This window comes from Littorina saxatilis, linkage group LG16 (genome assembly GCF_037325665.1).
Source record: "Littorina saxatilis isolate snail1 linkage group LG16, US_GU_Lsax_2.0, whole genome shotgun sequence".
NCBI classification, from domain to species: Eukaryota; Metazoa; Mollusca; class Gastropoda; order Littorinimorpha; family Littorinidae; genus Littorina; species Littorina saxatilis.
The window spans coordinates 54,168,287-54,177,288 of record NC_090260.1 but is presented as its reverse complement, the minus strand read 5'-3'; the positions used below and the strand labels follow the sequence as shown (position 1 = coordinate 54,177,288).

Genomic DNA, 9,002 nt, shown 5'->3' with positions numbered 1-9,002 from the left:
AGAATAATCCTAAAGTTGTTCAAAGTACCCAAGCATGGCCCGTACACAAAGGAAAGGCGATCGATTTTTTTAAATTTTTTTTTTTTTACACACGCCAGAGAACACTAGCGCTTGTGAAGCGATGGCTGAATTATCGACGTCAAAATTACGTGCCATCCCGATACTTTGTTGTCTGTTCAATAACTTTATCAGCTTCGGTTTCTTGTATCCTGAATATTGTATTTTTCTTTCTTTAATGTGAATTATTTTGCAACTTTGGTACTTACAATCGCACGAACATTCCCACTCGCGGTAACCATTTACTTTAGATCAGTGACTGCACATAGCGTATACATGTACAGAGGGAACGATAACTCTTGAGGGCAAATAAAAAGACCGCACGGAAGTGAATCTTCCTTCTCTTTCGCACAGAAGAGCTATTCAAGCGGGGTATTGTGCAAGTTGGCTATTATGAACTATGAATTTAACACGCTATAAGTTCAAGATTACCGATAGTGGAGTGAGCTTTAAGTGCAATGTAGATAGTGGAGTGTGCTTAAAGTGCAGTGTAGATAGTGGAGTGTGCTTTAAGTGCAGTGTAGATAGTGGAGTGAGCTTTAAGTGCAGTGTAGATAGTGGAGTGAGCTTTAAGTGCAGTGTAGATAGTGGAGTGTGCTTTAAGTGCGGTGTAGATACTGGAGTGTGCTTTAAGTGCAGTGTAGATAGTGGAGTGTGCTTTAAGTGCAATGTAGATAGTGGAGTGAGCTTTAAGTGGAGTGTAGATAGTGGAGTGTGCTTTAAGTGCGGTGTAGATACTGGAGTGTCCTTTACGTACAGTGTAGATAGTGGAGTGAGCTTTAAGTGCAGTGTAGATAGTGGAGTGAGATTTAAGTGCGGTGTAGATACTGGAGTGTGCTTTAAGTGCAATGTAGATAGTGTAGTGTGCTTTAAATGCAGTGTAGATAGTGGAGTAAGCTTTAAGTGCAGTGTAGATAGTGGATGGAATGTGCTTTAAATGCAGTGTAGATACTGGAGTGTGCTTTAAATGCAGTGTAGATAGTGGCGTGAGATTTAAGTGAAGTGTAGATAGTGGATGGAGTGTGCTTTAAGTGCAGTGTAGATAGTGAAGTGTGTTTTTGTATGCAGTGTAGATACTGGAGTGTGCTTTAAGTGCAGTGTAGATAGTGGAGTGAGCTTTAAGTGCAGTGTAGATACTGGAGTGTGCTTTCAGTGCAGTGTAGATACTGGAGTGTGCTTTAAGTGGGTCACCGGGCAGCCAGCCAAGAGACAGCCAGTCACGGTTCGTTGCGAAATACCACGGGAGAAAACAGCAGAGGAGAAAATGGCGGAGGGGAAAATAAAGAGAGCGCCGAGTGGTTCGATCAAAACGATTGTCCCATGTCGTCTTTGCTGCCGTGTTGACGGCGTGGTCCATAGCAACGCACGAGGCGCCGTGGTGTGACAGCGCGTGCTATTATCATAATCACCACGCTTCCCCCTCCCTCCCCTTTCATATCGACAGACGCTAGCGCTGTACTACAGCACTCTCTATATTGGATTCGGGGGACAGTGCTGGATTCCTTGCTGTCCTGGACATACGCTAGCGCTGTACTATAGCACTCTATATATTGGATTTCGGGGACAGTGCCGGATTCCTTGCTGTCAGACAGTTCGCTTTCCTGGACTACTGAGACAGTATTGGATATCTTGCTGTCTCACCCAGCGAAAATAGTTATATTAGTATAAGTGGCAGAGAGTGGACATTTACATACCTGGCAGTTAGCGAGATATTCACACCTGACAAGATATTTACACCTGGCAGGGAAGGGGATCACAGACAAGGTTGGTATTTGTTTGTTATCGTCATGACAACCTTTATTACGATCTAGGACGCACATGTGTGTGTGTGTGTGTGTGTGTGTGTGTGTGTGTGAGAGAGAGAATATGTATGTGCATGTCTGTTTGTGTGTGTTTTTGTGCATGTGTGTGTCTGCGTGTGTGTGTGTGTGTGTGGGTGTGGGGGTGTGCATGAATGATTTGAGCTTTTGCAGAAATGTTTGAGACATGCTGATATATCTTTGGTTCTTCAGGCCAGGGACCTATCTAATATAGGTCTTTGTTCAGGCCAGGGACCTATCTAATATAGATCTATGTTCAGGCCAGGGACCTATCTAATATAGATCTTTGTTCAGGCCAGGGACCTATCTAATATAGGTCTATGTTCAGGCCAGGGACCTATCTAATATAGGTCTTTGTTCAGGCCAGGGACCTATCTAATATAGGTCTATGTTCAGGCCAGGGACCTATCTAATATAGGTCTATGTTCAGGCCAGGGACCTATCTAATATAGGTCTATGTTCAGGCCAGGGACCTATCTAATATAGGTCTATGTTCAGGCCAGGGACCTATCTAATATAGATCTATGTTCAGGCCAGGGACCTATCTAATATAGGTCTATGTTCAGGCCAGGGACCTATCTGATATAGGTCTTTGTTCAGGCCAGAGACCTATCTAATATAGGTCTTTGTTCAGGCCAGGGACCTATCTAATATAGATCTATGTTCAGGCCAGGGACCTATCTAATATAGATCTATGTTCAGGCCAGGGACCTATCTAATATAGGTCTTTGTTCAGGCCAGGGACCTATCTAATATAGGTCTTTGTTCAGGCCAGGGACCTATCTAATATAGGTCTATGTTCAGGCCAGGGACCTATCTAATATAGGTCTTTGTTCAGGCCAGGGACCTATCTAATATAGGTCTATGTTCAGGCCAGGGACCTATCTGATATAGGTCTTTGTTCAGGCCAGGGACCTATCTAATATAGGTCTTTGTTCAGGCCAGGGACCTATCTAATATAGATCTATGTTCAGGCCAGGGACCTATCTAATATAGATCTATGTTCAGGCCAGGGACCTATCTAATATAGGTCTTTGTTCAGGCCAGGGACCTATCTAATATAGGTCTTTGTTCAGGCCAGGGACCTATCTAATATAGGTCTTTGTTCAGGCCAGGGAACTATCTAATATAGATCTATGTTCAGGCCAGGGACCTATCTAATATAGATCTATGTTCAGGCCAGGGACCTATCTAATATAGGTCTTTGTTCAGGCCAGGGACCTATCTAATATAGGTCTTTGTTCAGGCCAGGGACCTATCTAATATAGATCTATGTTCAGGCCAGGGACCTATCTAATATAGGTCTTTGTTCAGGCCAGGGACCTATCTAATATAGGTCTTTGTTCAGGCCAGGGACCTATCTAATATAGGTCTATGTTCAGGCCAGGGACCTATCTAATATAGGTCTATGTTCAGGCCAGGGACCTATCTAATATAGGTCTTTGTTCAGGCCAGGGACCTATCTAATATAGGTCTTTGTTCAGGCCAGGGACCTATCTAAAATATATCCATGTTCAGGCCAGGGACCTATCTAATATAAGTCTATGTTCAGGCCAGGGACCTATCTAATATAGGTCTTTGTTCAGGCCAGGGACCTATCTAATATAGGTCTTTGTTCAGGCCAGGGACCTATCTAATATAGGTCTTTGTTCAGGCCAGGGACCTATCTAATATAGATCTATGTTCAGGCCAGGGACCTATCTAATATAGGTCTTTGTTCAGGCCAGGGACCTATCTAATATAGGTCTTTGTTCAGGCCAGGGACCTATCTAATATAGGTCTTTGTTCAGGCCAGGGACCTATCTAATATAGGTCTATGTTCAGGCCAGGGACCTATCTAATATAGATCTTTGTTCAGGCCAGGGACCTATCTAATATAGGTCTATGTTCAGGCCAGGGACCTATCTAATATAGATCTTTGTTCAGGCCAGGGACCTATCTAATATAGGTCTTTGTTCAGGCCAGGGACCTATCTAATATAGATCTATGTTCAGGCCAGGGACCTATCTAATATAGGTCTTTGTTCAGGCCAGGGACCTATCTAATATAGGTCTTTGTTCAGGCCAGGGACCTATCTAATATAGGTCTTTGTTCAGGCCAGGGACCTATCTAATATAGGTCTATGTTCAGGCCAGGGACCTATCTAATATAGATCTTTGTTCAGGCCAGGGACCTATCTAATATAGGTCTATGTTCAGGCCAGGGACCTATCTAATATAGGTCTTTGTTCAGGCCAGGGACCTATCTAATATAGGTCTTTGTTCAGGCCAGGGACCTATCTAATATAGGTCTTTGTTCAGGCCAGGGACCTATCTAATATAGGTCTATGTTCAGGCCAGGGACCTATCTAATATAGGTCTATGTTCAGGCTAAGCTCTCGGAGATAAAGAGAAACACACTTTCCAGTTGTTATAAATGTTGTATCCACAAAGTCAACAGTTGTATCACTTTAAGGTAGTTCACTGGACCCGTTAAATATAATTTGGTTTCTCCCAAAAGTTGGTTATTTTTTAAGTTCGATCTGTCTGCTATGCATTCAGCATAAAAAAAATATAGGGTAGTGGGTTCGTTTCGGAGCTATGAGTCTCGGAAGACAGTGCCCCGTTTTGAATTTTGGACCGAAAAATCGAAAAATGGGTATGTTTTGAAAACGGCCAATTACACAAACATCTGCATAGGAATAGTCATTTAAAAAATATCACCCAAAGCAGCAATGGGCAGGTAACGAAGTGCACTGGTAAACGAAAATGTTGCGCATACTCAAACTTTGTGACGTCACGTCTTTTGCCAGAGTTTATTTTAAATTTGTTCCTCATGTTGAGGTATTTTATTGCTGGTAGCCTGGAAATAAATTACGATTTGATGAGATGGGTTGTAAACGCAAGAGCGATCAAAACGGCATTAAAAAAAAACAAAAAAACCGACAGGTTGGTAGTGTTTTTAGGGGGGGTTCACTCCCTTGATTAACCCCACCCTTTGCACTATTACTGTCCAGTGTGCCTCAGAAAAATATGTGTCACGATAATGTAAAGGGCTGTAGTCCGATCATTTGTCTCAGATATATGAGCCAACTAAATTATGTTTTTAAAAACCACTGTTACATATGACCTCTGTTGAAAGTCAAAGGTCACCGCAACTTTGAAAGGCCACAAGTCCGATTCAAATGTAATAAAAACGCCAATCAAAAGGTGGAGGTCACTTGTTTGATACAAGTGTAATAATAAAAATTAATAATCAAGGCTTGGTTTATAATTTTGCTTAATAGTGCGTACTGTTATTTGTTACGGTTTGAAGGCTGGGACTTTTTGAGGGTGGAATTAAAGCAATTTTTCGCCTTATGGGCCCCTTATGCCTCGAAGGACTTCAATTATTGTATTATCTGCTGCCAGCGTACAGTAGAAAGAGGGCTGCATACACAAGACACTTGTTCTTAATACTACTGGCTGTTATTCTAGTTCAAACACCGGTTTTAACATGTGGTATTCTGATGCAATCACGCTGTGAGCATCACGGGTTGGGAGACACTCTCTTACCTGCAACCGGAGCTTCAATGTTAGCTTTGGTGATTATTACGATGTCACTGGCAAAGAGAACGGCTTTGTACCGATTTCATTAGATGCCCACGTGTTTTTGACCTCGTGGTTGGGAGGCGTGTCGCATTGTTTTTATTTCTGGCGGTGTCGTCATTTTCTGACGTCATTCACTTACGCTGCCTGAAAAATGTGACGTTTGTTCAATTTACGTCATTCGAATGTTCGACGTGTTCTTCTTCTTCTTCTTCTTCTGCGTTCCCTGTTCGATGTGTTAGAATTCCCAGCCTGCCAGGAAAAAATGGCGACACAACTCAGTGGCTTCCCTTTGTGTATGAAGAGTAATATCCCTGTCTCCATTTGACCTGCCTTAACTTGTTTAGCTAGAGGTTAGCCTGTGGAACAAAATATGTTTGCTGTACAGAGTGGCTGAATACGCCAGTTGAAATAACGGCGTGGAATTGACAGCAGAGAACACAATGCACCGGTCACGTGACACTTTGACCGCGGGCCGCATGGAAAAAGCAAATAGGATTATGGGATTGCGAGTGAGTGGACCCATTGAGCGAGTGGACCCATTGAGTGAGTGGACCCATTAAGCGAGTGGACCCATTGAGCGAGTGGACCCATTGAGTGAGTGGACCCATTGAGCGAGTGGACCCATTTAGCGAGCGAGGGATTAGAGCTAAATGCTGGCGATATTCTATTAACACACGGCGGTTTTCACGGCTCATGGATTTTCTCGTGTCGCCGAGTGAACCGATACATCAATATTGTGAGACTTCTTTCTGTCAATCAATCAATCAATCAATATGAAGCTTATATAGCGCGTATTCCGTGGGTACAGTTCTAAGCGCTTGTTTCAATCGACCTTATGGGTCAATATTATGCGACTCAACCTGGGAGAAAACCTTGTCCTGTTTAACTCAAACAGCACTATCAATAATGACTATGTGTCAAACAGCACTATCAATAATGACTATGTGTCAAACAGCACTATCAATAATGACTATGGGTCAAACAGCACTATCAATAATGACTATGTGTCAAACAGCACTATCAATAATGACTATGTGTCAAACATGCATCACTGTGTGTGTAAAACATCACTCTGTCTGTAAAACATCACTGTGTGTTTAAAACATCACTGTGTGTGTGTGTGTGTGTGTGTGTGTGTGTGTGTGTGTGTGTGTGTGTGTGTGTGTGTGTAAAACATCACTGTGTGTGTAAAACATCACTATGTCTGTAAAACATCAATATGTGTGTAAAACATCACTATGTCTGTAAAACATCACTGTGTGTGTAAAACATCACTGTGTGTGTAAAACATCACTGTGTGTGTAAAACATCACTATGTGTGTAAAACATCACTGTGTGTGTAAAACATCACTATGTCTGTAAAACATCACTGTGTGTGTAAAACATCACTATGTATGTAAAACATCACTGTGTGTGTAAAACATCACTGTGTGTGTAAAACATCACTGTGTGTGTAGAACATCACTATGTGTGTAAAACATCACTGTGTGTGTAAAACATTACTGTGTGTGTAAAACATCACTATGTATGTAAAACATCACTGTGTGTGTAGAACATCACTATGTCTGCAAAACATCACTGTGTGTGTAAAACATCACTGTGTGTGTAAAACATCACTGTGTCTGTAAAACATCACTGTGTGTGTAAAACATCACTGTGTGTGTAAAACATCACTGTGTCTGTAAAACATCACTGTGTGTAAAACATCACTGTGACTGTAAAACATCACTGTGACTGTAAAACATCACTGTGTCTGTAAAACATCACTGTGTCTGTAAAACATCACTGTGTCTGTAAAACATCACTGTGTGTGTAAAACATCACTGTGTGTGTAAAACATCACTGTGACTGTAAAACATCACTGTGACTGTAAAACATCACTGTGTGTGTAAAACATCACTGTGTGTGTAAAACATCACTGTGTCTGTAAAACATCACTGTGTGTGTAAAACATCACTGTGTCTGTAAAACATCACTGTGTGTGTAAAACATCACTGTGTCTGTAAAACATCACTGTGTGTGTAAAACATCACTATGTGTGTAAAACATCACTGTGTGTGTAAAACATCACTATGTCTGTAAAACATCACTATGTCTGTAAAACATCACTGTGTGTGGAAAACATCACTATGTCTGTAAAACATCACTATGTGTGTAAAACATCACTGTGTGTGTAAAACATCACTGTGTCTGCAAAACATCACTGTTTGTGTAGAACATCACTATGTGTGTAAAACATCACTGTTTGTGTAGAACATCCCTATGTCTGTAAAACATCACTGTGTGTAAAATATCACTGTGTCTGTAGAACATCACTGTGTGTGTAAAACATCACTGTGTGTGTAAAACATCAGTGTGTAAAACATCACTGTTTGTATAGAACATCACTATGTCTGTAAAACATCACTGTGTGTAAAACATCACTGTGTGTGTAGAACATCACTGTGTGTGTAAAACATCACTATGTCTGTAAATCATCACTGTGTGTAAAACATCACTGTGTGTGTAGAACATCACTATGTCTGTAAAACATCACTATGTGTGTAAAACATCACTGTGTGTGTAGAACATCACTCTGTGTGTAAAACATCACTGTTTGTGTAGAACATCACTATGTCTGTAAAACATCACTGTGTGTAAAACATCACTGTGTGTGTAAAACATCACTGTGTATGTAAAACATCGCTGACGAACTTCGGAACAGCTGTTACTTTTCGTTTATGTAATATTTAGGGTTTGCTTTACGTGCAAAATAATGAAGTATGAAGAGCAGATGACAAAAGGGCACCTGATATCTTACGTGTATGTCTTATAATTTGGTTTGCTGAACGTGCTTCGATAGCTGCATGTGAACGTAAGTAACATCTGTTTGTCAGCCATGAAACTAATGGCAACAAAGAAGGGAAGTAAGCCTTGAAGGGTTTACTAAAGTTGTCTGTCCCATTATCGAAAGCTACTTCCGGTTATAACCATCAGAAAACAATAAATTGTGCGTTCTCACGATCATTGAGGTCTGCACTGTGTTAACAACTTTGTTATTATCATTCTCTTCAAGACTCTCTGTCTAATAAGTCGAGCTAAAAATGGGCTACGTTCAGCCTGTGTGCATATCATTATACGTTAATTGGCTCTGTGATCCAAACATGGCTTTTGGTCAATCGAGATGGAGGTTTATTCCACAAGCCCGTAGGGCGAGTATCAGTATGTCTCGACATGTATTTCTCTCTCTCTCGACTGTACACAGAGATAAGAACAGCCTCGCTTTCACCTAGATCCTGCCTAAAAACAATGTTCAGACCTCATGTTCAGACTCTGCGTAATGATTCCGAAAGGACTACTTTTTAGCGGTCAAGTTCAGTCGTCCGCATACTCGAAAGGGAAAAAAAGATTAAACGTTTTGCTACAGTATCGGAGGATGAACTTTCGAAGAAGAAAAAGAATCTCGTGCCAACCACTACGCAGAAGACCATCCGAGTTGTCCAGAAGAAGTTCTCAAACACGTCACGTTCCAAATCAAAAGACGACATTCTATTCTCTGACGTCACTATTTTTGGTT

The 9,002-nt window shown here is 41.4% G+C and overlaps 1 protein-coding gene across 1 annotated transcript in view; it reads left to right on the top strand.

Annotated features, from left to right (window-relative positions):
- Positions 1–1,548: 1,548 nt before the first annotated feature.
- LOC138951247 (calpain-5-like) overlaps positions 1,549–9,002 on the top strand; it is an 82,692-nt gene continuing 75,238 nt past the window's right edge. The window contains exon 1 of the mRNA XM_070322894.1: positions 1,549–1,821. The gene's annotated coding sequence lies outside the window, so the exon portion shown is untranslated. The remainder of the gene's footprint in view (positions 1,822–9,002) is intronic.